Here is an 18,817-nt window from a genome sequence, read left to right as displayed (position 1 = left end):
CGACTTGCCCGAAAAATATAACCAAAATTTTTCACGCATGATCATGTGCATACCCTACAGGCATGTATCGGTTTTTACATCGCATGCAAATAGCATACAATCATTTTCCGTAGTATTACCCTTCCGTATTGGTGATAATTGTTGGGTAATAATAATATCAGTATAACCACTGAAAAACACATTGCAAATTATCAAAAAAGCTATCAGCATATTGCCCGAATTTCACAAAAATTTTTGGTTGGGGTGGGGGGGGCTAATAAGTTTTTGAAATGAGTGCCAGTGGGTACCAATGTATCGCAACAAGTTCGTAACAGAAGTGCAGTCGCGAAAGATTGGGTTTTCTGACTGACACTGACCGTATCGTTGACGAGTAGCGGGAGGGTGGGGGGTACAAAGCAGCAGTTGGAATTTTCTGGCTTCAAAACCGATTTTCAGCCACTACACCCCCCCCCCCCCAATCATCAGGCCTTAGCTACGTCCCTGGGTACATGGTGGTTACATAGTACGCTCCGACCAGAATTCACCCGATAACCAGATGCAAATCCACCTAGCAACCGAGGTAACTTGCTTGAGGACTCCAACGAACAACCACTGATTTATTTTCATGCCTTCATCACTTTAGCCACCACTCACATGGGACCTATTCTAAGTCTGACGATACATGCGCATGTGTGAGGTCCTGAAAACATAATAAAAGTTGTATGTCTTGCTATCCTTGTTTTCAAATTTCATGTAAATGTATTCTCGTAGACCTAGCAACCTGGTTAACATGCTGGCGCAAAATTTGCGCTAAGCTCGCTATACGAACTCGGATATGGGCTGTGCCTTATTAGTTAGTTATTTAAATTATTAATAATGGCGTATGAGGAAATGCACCATTTTGTGGTATGACTCCCCCAGGACAGAAAGTCGAGAAACTCATAGTCGCGGCGGATAGCTTCCTTCACCTATATGTCCAGGGAAATTTTGGGACATCGTTCCTATAGACCAGGGGTGCCAATCTGTGGGCCACATGCGGCCCGCCAGTGATTTTTTTGCTGCCCGTGAGATGTCTCAAGAAAAAGAAAAAAATCAATCTATTTTGCATCATCACCAAAAACGAGCTAGCTGCTTAGAATTTATCTGCACTTATGATGCTGTCAGGTTGGTCTATTATCACCATTAATTATCAACAGGACTGTATTGACATTATGGTTTTGTGGATACAGATTAAGTACACACACCTATTGCTTGAACGTCCTCGGAATCAAAGGTTTGTAATCAGCAGCAGGCCGTTGGTTAGGTGCGGCCCTGTCAATCTTTCACTCCTAAAATCTGGCCCATTCATTCAAAAGGTTGCCCACCCCTGCAATGGGCCTATATCTGAGGCCCTGTGGTCAGTGGCGTCGTGCCCATTGGGGCCGGGGGCACAGCCCCCCCCAAAAAAAAAAAATCAAAGGTGTCATAAAATTTTGTCATAATTAAAAAAAAAGTGTTTTTGAAATCGAAAAGTAGACTAAATATTCAATTGCTCTTTGATGGTCGTTGCAGATTTTCCACACACCTCAAAGACGACATATCGGGATTAGTAATGCCATTACCTTTGAATATGTTTGTCCTAAGCTCGCGTTTGATACAGTCTCAATTAACCTGGAAAATAATCACTTCGTTATCGCGCGTTTTACCTTAGGTTTCGCTACTTTCACTTGTTCTGCCCATGTTTTCAAACGGCATGGCTCTTTCTTCACCCAGTCACCACTTCTCACGGGCATGGGCGGCAAGGGCGGCGGAACCGGGGGGCACAGGGGGCACGTGCCCCCATTTTTCCCCAGATTAAAAATGTGCCCATTTTCTACATAAAAATTGAGGTGTCTCAAGTTAGCAAGAGGCCAGGGAACCAGAATGAACACTCGGGAAGGGCCTTTTTCCGGCCATCTGAGGGGTTTGTAAAACCAAAAATTTTCTACTACGCTCTGCGCCAACCGATGGTGGCGCTCCGCTCAGATAGTCGTGCATACAACTTTGCAACTCCTGGCTACGTCTCTGACTCTTAGTGAATTTCTGTGGGTCAAACTCAAAGCTATTTCGAATGAAACAAATTTGTTAAGATATAACAAGAAATAAACTCCAATTCGGAAGATTCCTACATTAGCAATTAGCATGATTTCGCCTCATTTTGTCTCAAAAGAAAACTTGTTCCTTGTTTCCCAATTTGCACATTGGAGATTGCAGTGCTAGTATGCATATTTTCCTTGAGAGGGGGGGGGGGGCGTTGATGGAGTGATGTGAGTACACAAATAAGATAATACAATAAGAGTTGTAAAGGGTACTAAATATAAGGCTGCATCAGTCCAATCGAATTGCTGCAAAGTGCCCTTTGATGTCGGTGCCCCCCCCCCCCGATTAAAAGTGCTTCCGCTGCCCTTGATGGGCGGTGATCATGGATCAGTCAACACGAAAATGTTTCGATATCTTAAATGTTGGGTGCTTCTGGGAGACCAGGAATTCGTAAACTTAGGAATAAATGGCGATCACATCCTTCGAGAATATTTCCCAAAATAAAAAATTGCCGAAAATTTTTATCAATTTTAGGGGTGTTGCTTTCTGCCATAATGCACGGGAAGTGCCGTTTCCTGCAATCTGAGGGGTCTGCCAGAAGAAAAATTTTCTTGTACGCTGCGCGCCAACCGATGGTGGCGCTCCACTTAGATAGTACTTACGACCGGAATACTCGAATCGATTCCGTCCCCCCCACGTTTCAAATCGGATTGACGCCCCTGGCCAGGGGGCGGCTTTTCTATTTGGTGGGTGAGGGGGGAGGGGGCGATGTGTACCACAGGGTAACATCTGATGTGATGTAGTGTGAGGTTCACCATTTAATACTTGTGACTGTGTGAGGGAGTAAAGTAAAGTTTCTTTAGAAAACGTGTGGAGTTTTATTTCAACGGATTATGAGAGTAACAATTTATCAATTGATTATTCAATGGTTTATATTACGTTTTCGGCGTCCATGACGAATGAGCCAGGGGTCGGAAAATGGAGCATTTTTGTCTGAAGATGTACAATTTCTAAGAAGCATACCCCTATTATAATCAATATCGTCATGTGAGCCTTTTTCCATGTAAATATGTTAGCGGAGTTCACAGAAAATTTAAGTAAACTGGATGATACATATCTAGTAACTGCAAAATGATATATGATAAAAATCAGTTTGACGAAACCTTGAATTGAGACTGCATTAAGAGCTAAGCTAAGCAATCTAATGTATCACATTTTATTAAGTTAGTAAATATACTTCACAAATAAATATTATTTATGAAACAATTTTTTCATGTCTAAGTGAATTTGCAGTGAATTTAATCCACTTACGCAATATGGTTGCTGATATTAACATATTTGCATATCTTAATATCATCTCTACAGACACGAACAACATAATGAACGTCATGGTGATGATCGTAATTGCTGTAGTACTCGTCCTGTCTGTGATAATCATCCTATATTTCTACAGGTAAGCAAAGTAATACGTTATAGATCGACAGATATATAGTTTAACTATGAATGAAACTACACACAATATCATTCATAGTAGGCCTTGTGTCTACGTATCGTTTTGAACTCTAAAATAGGAATAAAATGATATATTGCTATTTTATGTATTTTGGCGTTGATTATCTAGAATAAATATGAAATGTAAAGACAAAGTTTCTCACTGGAACCAAATGTGTTTGAAAACTTAAACATCGTACTTTTCCATGAACGAAATATATAAAAATATACTTCTTCCAATTCCTAATTTGACAGTTTCGCTAAATTTAACCTTTCGGTTGATAGGCCATCAACTATTTAATTACATTCTATTAAATATAGTATTACTATCTTTTTAATATAATATCTTATAAATATCTTATAAATAAAATGCGATAAAATAAATATATGTGCTTAAAGCAGCTGTTTGGATTGAATATAATTAACACATAAATAACTCAACGATGACATCAAATGTTAACATCTTTTAACAATATAGTAGGATTGGTAAAATTTAATTTCAATTTAAAATAAAAAAAATGTTGACCTGGTCTAAAAGTTGGGAAACTACTTCACCCAAAATGTGTTACGTTTGTATCCAATTATAGTGGGTACATTGTCGTAATTTTTCTTGTTCTTAGGCAAACCGTTACTCAATTTGGAGGAGTGGTGGGAGATGGGGGGGGGGGACTTCATTAGATTATCCATCCTTCCATAAATTTTCGTTTTTTTTAATCCCAAAATTGTTCTTTTTTATTCCTCGAAATTGTCGTGCAATGCGTTAATTTCCAAGAATAATGATTGTAATTTTCTATTGTCAAGTTTGAACAACTGTCGGATCATGATATTGCTATTCGATTGTCTTTCTGTTGCGTAGCTTGGTCTTTCTATATATTTCATTTTCGTATAAATATTATAGAGTTAACTCCACCGATATATCCCAGACCAGAACATATCTGTCCGCCTTCTGTCTACAATAGGATGCTCTTTCCGTTATGGATCATAGATTCAAGTAGATACTTACACTGATATTATCAATCGAATATTTGCAATCCTATAATACGACGATGCTTTATGCGATTTGGAGGGGAGATTATATACCATACTTCCATGCTAGAGACTTTTTCCTCAAATTGATTTGACTTGTTGTCAATGGCTTTACTTAATATCAACAATATGTTGATTGGTTGTAGATGTCACTCCACCCTTTCAAACATTTCCTTTTCATAAATATATTTTATTGTACTTGCAATGAATTAGATTTGAAACTCATGGGAATGACTAATTCCGGATACAAATCTGACCGAAGTGTTGCGTACAATCGGAGACACGAAAGGAGATTATTCATTGTATTTGGTATTATCATTCATAACCTTTACACTGGAACGCGACATTGCAAAGTAAGTCGTCTGCAGGAACGGCTGTAACTCGCATCTTAAATGCGAACTAACATGTTCCGAAGTAATTTCTTGCAAATGTAGGGACTTATTATCTTTTTTTTCTGTTTCATTCTCCGTCATGTTCCTGGTTTTCCTGACTTATATTTTTATCAGCAAGATTTACCAGCTTTCAGATCAACCTGTTCTTATTTGATTGTATGAAATGCTTTTTACGTGACCCGTCATACGGGAAACAAAACGTCACGGCCAAACGGCACTACCAAACCATCCCATTCTTACAAACGAAACTCAGGTCAAGCGAGCCAAAAAGGTACATTGTAGGAAATTACTATGCTTCTCTGATGTTTCTTCTTCACAAAAGTCAGACAAGAATTGAACTGGAAACATGGATATGTCCTTACATACATATACAATGGGTTACACTTTTCTATATGGATACTGGATAAAATCTTTATTTTGTTCAAGTATATACTCACAAGGACATTACCAACTGTAATGTCATGATATTGTTTTTTTTTTCAATCCAAAACCTTAAACAGGAACGCAGCACTGCAACAATAATTTGTAGGTGGCCATTATCCCAAATCTTATAAAGGAGTCGAAGATAGATGGAACTAGAACTTGCCTTTATGTAGATTTGCCATAAATAATATATAGTACTTAGATTATAGTTGAACATCACCGAGATATCACAGAGCGGCTACATATCTGTCCGTACTTTTGTGTACAAATGAAATGTTCCTTTCTATGTGGATAATAATTTCAATCGTTCTTTATTCCAAGTACATATTCACACGGAGAATATCAGTCAAACGTTCATTTGGTTCAAGCCTAGTCATGTGGAAAATGAGACAAAATAATTCATTCTCTGTTACTAACGCACAACATGAACACATTTGTTGATTCATCGAACTGAAATCTATCAATATGGATGGTTTACCTTTCCTGTCCGCCTCTTCGTAATGCTCCTGCTAGCGAAACTTTCCGCATGCTGATTGTGTAGCTGTGTATTATAGAATGCCTTTACAAGTATTTCCTTTTCATAAAAGTATTATATAGTACTTCGTTAAGTGTTCAAACTCTTGGTGATGACTCACAGCGGAGACAAATCTGGCAGTAACATTGCGTACAATCATTGCGTATGTATCATAGATTCAAGCGTTATACATTCCAAGTAGAATAATCACATGGAGATTATCCATCGTAAGTTCATGATTTTTTTCAATCCTTATTAAACTAAGATTTCATAATGAACAGATTCTCCATTTTTCTGGTTTAGTTTTTGTTTTGATCCTGCTAACGACATTTCCCAGATAAATGTTTATATTTGTATTTTCAAGGAGGACCAACTATCAGATCAACAGTTTGTTCTTTGGTTGTAGGAGATGAGCTTTTCTTTCCAAATGTATATTATACAGTACTTAGATTATAATTAATCGAGTAGTTGAATCCTAATCTTTTTAACAGGACGGGCCATTGTAAAATACAGATTTGCGGCAACATCGTTAACGCACAGTTTTAAGACAGTCGAATATTTATGGAGACGAAATCTTGCAATGTAGTAATTTTTCATTTTCATATTATTCTTCGCAATGTTACTGCTGTTTCCCAAAGGGAACTGATTGATATTTTTATAGTGAAGATTATCAACTATCAGGTCAACCTGTTCATATTCAAAGTTTTATGATTTGACATTGCCTTCTGTGATATTTCTTCTTGCCTTCTGTGATATTTCGACAAAGCAGTTCCTTGTCACAGCAACACGAAAACGGCATTTAAATGCATTTGTACTTATTGACAGGTATAGAGGGATGTCCTGAGATTATCTTAGGAGTTGTTGGATGCTTGGAGAGATGTCATCTTGCGGGTAAACAACAAATGACCTCACTATGAAGTGTGGGCTAAATTAAAAATCAGCAACGACTATTCACAGCAACATAATAATAGTTTTTAAATGTTACTAAACCTATTTAGAACCAAGGTTTGTTGGTTGGATGATGTGATGTCCTTAGAATACTTGGAAGAGTTGTTGGATGCTAAAAGATGTCATACTTTTCGAGTAAACAATAAACATATGATGTCATAGTCCATCAGGGCAGGCTTCAAAAAGTGCTTAAAAACGAGTATCGTTGCACATATTTAGTGCCAAGGTTTGTTGGTTGGAAGTTGTAGAGGGATGTCCTGGGAACATTTTTCGCGATGTTGGATGTTTGGAGAGGTGTTATTTTTCGAGTAAACAACAAACAAATGACGTCACTCTTGTACAGTGTACGATAATTACAACAGTTCCTTGTCACAGCAACATGAAAATGGCATTTAAATGGTCTTGCACTTCTTATAACCTAGATGTTTTTGTTGACAGTTTTACAGGGACGTCCTGAGATTATCTTAGGAGTTGTTGGATGCTAAAAGAGGTAACACTTTACGTGTAAACAATAAACATATGACGTCCCTGTTATAGGTTGGACGACAATTAAAACTCAGGAGTTCCTTGTAACAGCAACATGGAAACGACAGTTTAAATGTTCTTGCACTTATTTAGAAACAGGACGTGTTGGTTGAAAGTAATGGAGCGATATCAAAATGATATTTAAAGAGTTGTTGGGTGCTAGGAGGGGTGTTATTTTACGAGTAAACAATATACATATGACGTCACTCTTATACGTTGTAAGATAATGAAAATAGAGCAGTTTCTTGTCACAGCAAGATGATAACATAATTTTAATGTTCTTGCACTAACAGTACTTAGGACCAAATAATGTTTTTGAAAGCTATATAGGAACGTCTGAAGAAAATTTTAAGTTGTTGGGTGCTAAGAGAGGTGTTATGTAAAGAGTAAACAATAATCAAATAACGTCATTCTTATACGTTGTACTGTACGATAATTAAACAGTGCAGTTCCTTGTCACAGCAAGATGATAAAATAATTAAACACAGTATTAAGAACCAGGATGTGTTGGCTGAAGTAAAAGAGGAATGTTCGAAGAATACTTTAGGAGTTGTCGGATTCTTAAAGCAGTGTTATTTTTCGAAAACAACAAATTCATGTTGTCTTAAACCAGGGAGAACTCCCTGGTTAAACATAGTTTGAACAAATGCATTTTTAAACACTGTCCGTCTCCTGAAGTCTGCCTCGAGACTCACCTTTAACGCAAATGTAGCTGGTCAAAAACGCAGTGACCAGGCAAAAATATATGTTTCAGGTTTGGGAAAATTACAAGTAGCACCTTCCCATGAGAATAGGACCGGATGACCCTGAGATCGTTGGGACAACTTGAAAAGGCGTAACGCTCACACAAAAATAAACATAAGGAAAAATAGTAGGTTTAACTATGCACATGAATCTTGTATTAAAAACAATGGGGTCACTTAAACTTAAAAGAAAAATTTAAATGATATAAATGGGTAGCTGACAGATCATATCAGAGCTGTTACGTCTCACAAGAAATCCAAAATTGGAAAATAAAATGCCTAAAAGTCCTAAATTAGAACACAATCACAGCGCGGGTCAGCCAAATAAAAAGTTGCAAAATATAATTACTTCCTTGGGTTACTTCGATCAGGGGCAGGTTCACTCTGTTGGGGGACGTCTCTGGGGTAGGTTTGCTCTCTGGGCGGCTCTAGACCAGCTTGCTCTTCACTCCCTGGTATCTGGGCCCATTGACCTATCAGCTGTCAATTAATTTACTAAATAATTACCAGGCACATTACTTAACCCAAATCTAAACTTATAAATGGTTCTCATCAGTGTCCTTAAATAAGTTTGTAGATACACATCCATCACCAAGAATATTCCTACCAAAACAAAATAGATATTAAATTGTCTATTTCTCCCACAGTTCTCAAAAGTGATAGAGGCTTGGAGCCAGTACATATATTCCTAGAAAACAAGGGCCACACAAAACAATTACTATGTTCCAAATTGACAAAGGTCACACAGGGCCACCTGACCACAAACTGTTGCCCTGTAGTAGTAGCAAAAATGTGAAACTTTAGGGAACTCCTCAATCTACCAAAGTAAGTTATTCATTGTCAAATGAATAAATCAAAATAAGAAAAAGAACGGAAAAGATCAAATGAATAAAACAAAATGGGAAAATGAAAGGAAATGATCAACATAAACAACAAAACATTGACCAGGTTAGGCTTTGGTTACACAAACAATCCTTTCGTGATTCTCGGATTGTTAAGTTGTCCTTCACCGGTGAACAAGCGGTTCCACCGGTGCAAGTTTTCAGTATTTTGAAGAGCAAGGGTGTTGTTGTGCCTGGAGAGGTTGATGCTTTACAAGCTCTCCAGGGTCGTAATACGTACGATTTACGTTTTACCAGTGACGTGGCCCGTCAGAAGGGTGTCACGTTGCTGAGTAACGTCGAGGGGATGAGAGTTACTCCATACGAGCGATCCGTATGGGTAACTATCATCCACGTAGGACTAGAGGTGCGGCAGGAACTTGTCGTAACGGTTTTGGGTCGGTTTGGGGCTGTCAAAATGTGCTCCTATGCACAGGCCCCTGGGGTGTTGAACGGGCACCGACAGGTTCGGATCGACCTGAAACAGGACATTCCCTCCTTCCTGTTTATAGCAGGGCATAAAGCCCACGTGCGGTATCCCGGTCAGCCCCGTACCTTCTTCAGGTGTGGGGAGATCGGGCACGAAGCCAAGGACTGCCCAAACAAGAAATGTGGGCGCTGCCTTCGTCTTGGGCACGATAGCACCGCTTGCCCAAACGAGGTTGTGTGCTCACTCTGTGGGAAGGAGGGACATGTCTTTCGAGCTTGTACCTCCTCTTATGTCTCTAGGACTAAGAGTGGGAGTAAGTCGAGTTCCGACGCACCTACTGCTTCACGAGAGGAGGGGGAATCTGGTGGGATTTTACCCTCCCCTGCAACTGGTTCACCCTCCCCCGTCGTTGCAGACCCCAACCCCGTGCCCGCACCGAGAAAGTCTCCACCAGCTTCCCCCATCAACTCGTCCAGTTCCGTCCCCAGTCCGCCGCCGGTATCGCCAGTTCCGGAGGCTTTGTCTGACGGAAACACGCTGATCACCGATTCACCGGAGTCGCTGTCAGACAGAGCCTCCGGAGAATCGATGACCACCGTGTTTCCGTCAGACAAAGCCTCCGGAACTGGCGATACCGCGATGATGAGCGAGCCGAAACGTGCCACTGGGACGAGCTGGTACGACGATATGGGGGAACCCTCTCTTAAAAGGTTGGCTTCAAGTGACGACTCGGACGACGATATGTCGTCTAGGGCGCGCTTGAAGCTTACGAAATCGTCGTCTTCGTAGTTTTGCCCCATTGCCCTCTCATGGCCGATACACTTTCACTTGCCACTTTGAACGTGAATGGCATGAGGGATCATCGCAAGCGCAGTCGCATTTTCCAGTATTGTAAATCAATGGAGTTAAACTGCGTTTGCCTGCAAGAAACACATATTTTGGAAGAAGATGTCCCTCTATGGGCTTATGAGTGGGGTGGTGAGCTGCATGCTTCGTTTGGTTCGTCTTCATCCTGTGGCACTGTCATCCTTCTGTCAGCTCGTCAGGCGGGTTGTGCCACTAGGGTGGAGACGGATCACGAGGGCCGATTGGTTTGCATTCTATTCAAGTATCCACAGGGTAACATCTCCATTTGCAATGTGTATGCTCCCAATTGGCCTTCTGCTAGACGAGATTTTTTTTAACACGCTGCCTTCCTTTGTTCCTGGTAGTGCGCCGTGTGTCATGGTCAGAGACTTTAACTGTGTCCCAAACTCGGGTCTTGACAGATTCGGAACTTCTTTGTCTGCTAGTCCTGACGCTGGAATCACAGAGCTGGACAGATTTACTTCGGCACACCTTTTTGCACCCGTGTAGTACGGGGTATACGTGGGTGAGGCCTAACGGAGAAGATGCCTCCAGGATAGATCGGGTGTATGCGCCCGTGAGTTTTAAATTTTCGGGTTGCGAGACGCTCAGCTGTCCGCTCTCTGACCATGACACTGTAGTAGCACGTTTTGTTTTGCCTTCCATTTTCCCGATCGGGCGGGGCCTATGGAAGCTTAACTGTCGGATTCTTGGCGAGGCAGAGTTCCGCCAAGGTTTCGAGACCAGGTACAAAGGATGGCAAACATTGAAGCCGGCCTTTGCCTCTGCATCCCAGTGGTGGGATGATGTCAAGTTGCGCATCAAACGCTACGCAATTCAGTATTGCGTGACCCGCGCACGGCGTCGAAGACAAAAATTCTCGAAGCTGTGCGCGGAGGTGAAGTTTGGCGACCCTTCGGCTGTCATCGCTTTGCAGACATATCTAGATGGAAAGTACCACGGTGCCCGCGTCAGGGCCCGTGTCGAAGCGATGGAAGCAGAGGAGCGCCCATCACTGAGGTTTTATCAGTCCGTAAGCTCATCGGCGGGTGACCGACGCGTCCCATCTGTGCGCGCTACTGATGGGACCGTGGTTAGTGACCCTCACGGCATTGTCCGCGTATATAAAGAGTATTATTCGAGTTTGTTTACGCGTGGCAATGTCGACTTGTCGGCACAGGCCGATTTGTTGAGGGGAATGTTAAAGACCGTTCCCCACGATGTCAATGATATTTTGGGGGCGGAATAACCACTGTTGAGCTTTGGAAGGCGCTTTCGAAGATGAAGAATGGCAAGTCCCCGGGTTCGGACGGGCTTCCGAGGGAGTTCTACCGGGCCTTCTGGGCAATAATAGGACCCGACATCAGAGCCGTCTTCGAAGACGCCTTCCAAAACGGATTGTTAAACCAAAGTCAACGTCTGGGCATGATTACTTTGCTGCCCAAATCTGGGGACCCCTTGAATCCTCATAACAAGCGTCCGATCACCTTGTTAAATGTGGACTACAAGTTGCTGGCTAAGGCTTTGTGCAACCGCCTTGCACTGGCTATACCGCATCTTGTGGGTGATCTCCAGACTTGTGTAGTGAAGGGTCATTGCATCCAGCAGAACTTGTGGTTGATGCGCGGCTTAACCGACTTTGTTATTGAGCGTGATCTGCCATGTGTATTGGTGTCTCTTGACCAGCAGAAGGCCTTTGACATGGTGGATCGCGGTTTTTTAATGAAGGTTTTGGAGACGTTTAAGATGCATCCAAATTTTCGTAAATGGATTTCTGTTTTGTATCAGGAAAGTGTCAGTTCTGTAATCGTAAATGGGTTTTGTTCAGAGGTTTTTGACGTAGAGAGGGGGGTGCGCCAAGGGTGCCCTCTGTCTCCATTACTTTATGTTTTGTTTAGCGAGTCGCTCTCTCGTCTTTTGGAAAGGGACTCCAGACTTGCCCCATTCGTTGTGCCAGGGGGTGCCAAAGTGAAATGCATTCAATATGCAGATGACGTCACGTGTGTTGTTTCGAGTCTGGGCTCCTTTCGTGCCCTCTCGCAGGATTTATCTATCTTTGAGAGAGCTACCGGGGCGAAGTTGAATCCGGGAAAGACAAAGGGCCTTCGTCTTGGTAGCTGGAGATACAGAGATTTACCATTCGGTGCGGCGTGGTCGGATCAGAATATCAAAATTAATGTTATATGGTTCGGCTACGATGCACCTTGTGATGTCACCTGGAACGAGAGGGCTGTGGTATTTGAGAGCAGGCTCGAAACTTTTGGCACCCGCTGGCTTTCGATCTTGGGGAAAGTCACCGTTATTAATCGTTTTGTTTCGCCCATCTTGTGGTACCCGGGCGCGGTGTACCCAATTCCGCGTCGCGTCCTGGTGCGGTTGGAGAGAGCGATATTTTCATTCATTTGGTCGGGTGGTACAGAGTTTGTTAAGAGGGCGGTATTGTACCAAAAACTGGAGAAGGGGGGACTAGTGGTGGTTCATCTGAGAAGTAAATTAACCTCTTTGTTATTTAAACAACTGTTTGTAGCGGTGACTGACCCAGGGTTGCCTTGTTCATACTTTGTACGTTTTTGGGGCGGTTTGCACCTGCGTCGATGGGTCCCGGCGCTGTTTAGCAACAGAGAACCGCATAGTAGTACTCCAAACAGGGTGGTGCGTGTCATTTGCTCCGCTCTGATTGAGTTGCCCCCTGTTGACCTGTCACAGCCGGCCCTCGTTCACAGTTCGTTGCGGGATAGGGCCTTGAATGCAATTTTGTCCAGGGACGTCATTCTGCCGAAGTATGGCGTTCGGTGCATTCAAGGCTGAATGGTGGCAGGCTCCGTGATCTTGCGTGGAGAATTGCACACGGTGCCTTGGTGACGAACCTTAAAAGGTATCATTGGCGATTGGGTGACAGGACCGGCTGTGACAGCTTAGAGAGTACCGCTCATGCTTTTTGGCATTGTTGCTTTGTTTTAAACTTATGGGAGTGGTTCCAGACCTGGACCGACCGTGTAACGGGAGACCGTTCATGGTCGGTAGGACAGGGCTTTATATTATATGGGGTAGACCCCCCAGTTTGTTCGATTGCTTTATTGCATCGCATTATTTTTGTTTGCTCTATTGTGAAAAAACATGTTTGGCGGAATAGATGTGATGTGGATTTTAGGGGGACGGTTGCCAGTTGGCAGGCAGTCCTGGAGGCGGTGAAGTCTGACATTCGCCTTCAAGTTGAAGGCGATTTTCGCCGTTTATCTGGGGCTGCCTTTTTTGGACGCTGGTGTGCTGGGGAGGAGCTTTTCGTTTCGCTGCGTGCGGGTCGTCCTTTTCTAGTTTTTTGAATGTTCCTGCGCGGGGGGGGGGGGGGGGTGTTGGGCATTTTTTGTCGCTGCAGGTCGGCGGGCGTATCTTGTTTTTTTGGCTCGCTTGACCTGAGTTTCGTTTTTCAGAATGGGATGGTTCGGTAGTGCCGTTTGGCCGTGACGTTTGGTATCCATGGCGGATCACGTAAAAAGCACATCTCTGTTCAGAAGCTTCTTTGAGCCATTTTTCAGCATCTCGTGTCAGACACTGAGACAGCTGCTCTGTCTGCCTGCTAACAGATCTTCTTCTTTTCGAAAACTTGAGTCCTGATTGTGCCAGAGAAATCTCTGTAGAGGAAGCACCGCAAATATCCTTGTCTTTGGCGCCGATGGGCCTGTACTTTCATCTGCAACAAATAAAAAACAAATTTGTTTGGTTGATACAGTATTTTGAATTGTCTGTCGATCACACTGTCGTTCACATTAATTGTCTACACTGGAACTCAACTGACTAATAAGCCATCTGATATTCCATTTATTTCAGTGTAAGTCTGGAGCCATGAGCTTGGTAGGGCATAGTTACAAACCCACACACAACAAAGGTTTGAGAACACATGCAACCCTACTGGAGAGGATTTCCCATAATAAAAGAAGGCCTTACCATACATGCATCAAAGTAAAATAAACCAAGCAAGATGCTTTGATATAAAATATTTTGTACCAAGTTTTGAAAGAGCTGTAATAAGACTATAGGTGCTACTAAATGGAGTGTCATGCTGATGCTCAATAGCTGGAAACTTACATATGGCAACTCGGTGTGCTTTTTACGTGCAAAGAAACGGACACGGACCAAAGGTCAACAAAACCAAAAACAATCCCAGTCTGTTTAACAACCACCAAAAACCCAACTGAAAACTCACAAACAGAAATCTCTCACTAACCCACAAATGTATAAAATATAGCGTTTAACGTGACGTGAAAAGGACACGGACCCAAAGGTTAACAGAACCAAAACAGAAAAAGCTCCACAAACCAGCCCCTAAAAGCCAACACCAAACCACAAACAGAAAACCCCCAACCCATATTATGTAAGGACCACACAAACCCTCCACTCCACACATAAGAACTAACTAACTCCAAAATTTATCCGGGGTACGCCGTCCCGATAGCAGACGACAGGCTTGCGCATTACCTGCGAAATTTTCCCAATACGGGTCTGTTCAAGCCCCTAACAGTATTCCCCCTTTTCTTACGAGGGAGCAGAGTTCTTAACTCCTCGTCAACATTGATCGAGTGGACCTCCCTGTCAGGAACAGGAGGTCCAATAGCGACCATCGTGGCCGGTATAGCGGAAGCGGCTGCGGGTAGGGTGGAAGGGCCACTCGAGTCAATGAGATCAGTGGCCTGTTTTGTCTCATCAAACCAATCGGAGGACTCCTTAGCCACAACTACTAAGGCTGTAGTGCAGTCCTCCATTGGCGAGTCAGAATCTGGGCCACTTAATGTCTCTTGGGCCGGTTGACTCGGGCCCCGACTAGTATCACCGATAGCGGGCGTAGCTACCGGTGAACCAGTACAAGCGGCATCCTGCGCCGCGTGCCACTCCGCTAGTACCATCTCCGCCGTTTTGTCCTGCTCTGCCTCAGTGGGCAGGCTGGCAGTCTCGGCAAGTTCGATCAGGGGAGAGGTCGGACACGAAAGGGGGAACAAAGCCTCCATCGGGGCCTAGTGTCGGACACTGGGGCGATAACAGGAGCATCATGTGGTACGGTGTCAGAGGCAGGGACAGGGACCGCTTCAACCACGCCCGTAGCCACTCTCGCGGCGTATGAGCGGTCTGGGCATAAACGGGCGAGATGGCCCGTTTTCCCACACGAGTTGCAAACGATATCCCCTTTACACTCGGCCAGGGTATGCCCAACCTGTAAACAGCGGCTACACCGCTTGTTCGGGCACAACCTGGGCTCATGCCCTTCCAGCCCACACCTCCAACAAGTGCGAGGCTGGCCCGGGTATGCAATGTGGGCCCTGTGCCCATTAGCCCACAAGGTAGAGGGGATATCGGACTTGAGTTCGATTCTAACTCGTCTAGTCCCGGTCTTGACACCTTTACATTCAAGGAATTCCGGCTCCTCGTAGCCGGTCACTTTCTCAAAACGCCCCAGTGTCCACACAACAACCTGTTCAGAGGGAGATGGAGGACTGTCACCCACACCGAACTGTCATACGGTGTGACCTTCAGTCCCTCAACTCCCTCCAACACATGGACGCCTCGGACGCGGGCAGCCTCCGAGGTAAACCGTACATCAAAACAATTCATACCCCGGAGAGGTTTACGCTGAAGAGCGTCAACCTCTCCAGGGACCTTTAAACCAACAGAACGCAAAACTGAAAAAACTTGTACGGGGACGACCTTAGCCTCCCCCGAAAAACTCAACAATACGATTTTGCTGTCACGGCGAGCCGCCATGACAGCTAGGGGTGTGGTGTGGCAAAGCCACGCACCTATACACAAACCAAAACGAAACAAACCAAAAACACACAAACTACACTAAAACAAACTGTAAACTAATGAAGGGCCAACGTAAAAACACAATAAAGGTGTGGTCAACGAAAGGTGGAGAGCAGCCGAAAACACGTCCGCACTCCACGAGAACTGAACAATATGTCATATGGCATATGGCAACTCGCTTTGTTAGGTGTACAAAATACAAGAAGGGATCTGAGACTAGGCAATACTATAGCATTGCCTAGGCCTATATATTTAGTGGCCTGTATATAAGCTTCATTACAGGCTACATTTGTTTGTTTGTGTGTGTGCCAGTACTACCAGCAGCCATAGAGACATGCTCTGGGCTTAGTAAGGCCCTGTTTTGACAAATTAATCCAAGGCTAGGGGCTAGGCCTAGGCCGACATAGAATATTGATAGGCCTAACGTTAGTCTGCCTATCGAACCTACACTGGTGTTGATTTCATTTATTTGTTTCATGACAAATAAAACGTGAAATAAATGGTAACATAAAATAACAGATACCAGTTTATAGTAGCTGTCGATCTATCCTTCATAGATGCTACGTAAATCCCTAGCAGTAGTATAATATTGAAGAGCCTTGTCCTAAATTTTCATAGTTGGCGTTCGTATCACTTGTGGAAGTTATGTATACTTTCTTGTCACAGTAATGCTCTAACATGAGGATTAGTAACAGGCCTAGAATTACCTTCATCGTTCGTTTATTGAATCATGGAAGCACATTCTAGACATGAAAATTTGCCTGAAAATTTGCCACTCTCAATACTGCTTCATATCTCGGCACATTTGACGTCGGTTTGCCAACTGTTGGCTGTAAATTTCGTTAGACTTTAAACCCATCGTTCTCTTGTTATGCAGTGCGTTATGCAGACGAATTGTAAACACGTTCAAACGTTACATACACACAGTCTGTGCATATACACCACGTCGAGCCGAGCAGTTTCTGTATCAGCTGACAAATTACATGCCATACAATGAGGATTTTGATTGGCCCTTGACTGAAAAATCGCTGCGTTCGGAGAAGTCCTAACAACGCAAAGCGGACTAAATGAGTCCGTATTAAACTGCTGTTTACTCTTAAAATAACACTTCCCGGACCATCCAACATCTAGAATTGTAATAAGGATATGAAAACACACCATAATATGTGATCAAACCTTGGTACTAAATATGTGCAACGACAGGGAACGATATCGAGCCTGCCCCGATGGACTAATAGCAGTTTGAGATCTTTGTAAACTGGCATAACTCAATATGGAGCCTTCCATTCTTCCCGGTTCATTTGTCGAAATGTTCCTGATAATGTCTTTTCCCGATAGCACTGAATGGATTTGTTTCTCAAGATGAACCGACTGTCAGATGAAAAGATTGTTTATTGTTTTCGGTTGTGGGATATTTGGGATGTGGGTTGTGGGATAATTTACTTTGACACCAAAGCAGAGTAATAAAACGGAAATTGTCCTTTGTTCAACTAGAATTTGGGTTTATCAATCATAAACGTTTAACTGGAAAGTGACATTGCAGAATATGTGTGCGGAAAGTTAAAGAATCGCTTTAAAACAGTTGAATATATGTTGAACTGAATTAAGTGGCAATTCTCTTAAAACACTACAGTGCACATCTTCTTTATTGTTGCCGGAAGTATTGGGGTCCACGAGTATACAATCATATAAATTAAATAATAAACAGCTTTGATGGCTTCATAATATTGAGTACATATTACGTCAGTTATCACTACGCCTCTCTCGAAGTATATCAAATAAGGGGCTTGGAAGTGACTATAACCTTATGAACGTTGGCAATAGGATGTCCAACATATTCATTGTAAAGTGGTATAAAGTTAATCGTGTCTTGCCTTATAGCATTACATATTTAAGGTTCCCGTAGACTGTTATATCAGATGAAACATTGACCAAAGGTAGAATTTACGTATAGACAGTGAACCAGTATGAAATGATACGTGTATGTTTGAATTTTGTTAGTATCTTTGATCAGTGAGAAATATGCGTTAATAAAGCCTCTGAATATTGTTCACATACTGATTTTGATTGAATCTTGGGTGTATTGAAGGCTTCTATCTGATATCATTTTAATAGGACTTTAATCTGCGTGAAGAGAAGAAGCACTTTAGACTAAGTATAAACATGTTAACGAACGTCAGTATCATGTACTCCACCCAGTCATTGACATATGAGTGTACTATTAACTTGAAGATGAGGGATAGAGAGAAAAAAGACAATGTCGATCATTTATTTACAGAGGGGAAAGTAAAATCTATTGTGTCAATAGTCTATTGTTACCTGGGTAAGTGAAAGTATAAAGTCATTCTGTGTCATCTTCGTTTATCGAAACACCTATTCATGAGATTTCATAATGCTGATTTGAACAATGTTTCTATTCTTACGCAAATGGCATTGTGTGGCTATTTCTATTCTTTTACAAAGTAATAATTGTTATATTGCAATTGTGAAACAACGCTTAATCTTTCGGAGAAGTTTCATAATAATACCTTATTGAAATGTCAATTGCTATGCTGTCACAAGAAACAAGGAAATGAATATTAAGCACCATACTACAGAAGGTCAAGTGAAGACCATGCATGTATAAATTATACACCAGGCGAACGGTTCAGATAGTCATACATATTGTAGACAAAACACTTTAACTCAATAATTATACTTTCATATAGGCCTTGAAGTATGCTTAATAATTGAGAATGATGAAAACGATTTTTAGTTTTGTAATC

At 42.4% G+C, this 18,817-nt stretch overlaps 1 long non-coding RNA gene across 1 annotated transcript in view; it reads left to right on the top strand.

The window, feature by feature from the left end:
• LOC139975697 (uncharacterized) overlaps positions 1-18,817 on the top strand; it is a 42,040-nt gene that overhangs the window by 10,404 nt on the left and 12,819 nt on the right. Inside the window, exon 3 of the long non-coding RNA XR_011795843.1 lies at positions 3,403-3,490. This is a non-coding gene — a long non-coding RNA (uncharacterized lncRNA). The remainder of the gene's footprint in view (positions 1-3,402; positions 3,491-18,817) is intronic.

This window comes from Apostichopus japonicus, chromosome 11, assembly GCF_037975245.1.
Source record: "Apostichopus japonicus isolate 1M-3 chromosome 11, ASM3797524v1, whole genome shotgun sequence".
Classification (NCBI taxonomy): Eukaryota; Metazoa; Echinodermata; class Holothuroidea; order Aspidochirotida; family Stichopodidae; genus Apostichopus; species Apostichopus japonicus.
The sequence above is the reverse complement of the archived record's forward strand: the minus strand, read 5'-3'. Positions and strand labels throughout refer to the sequence as shown.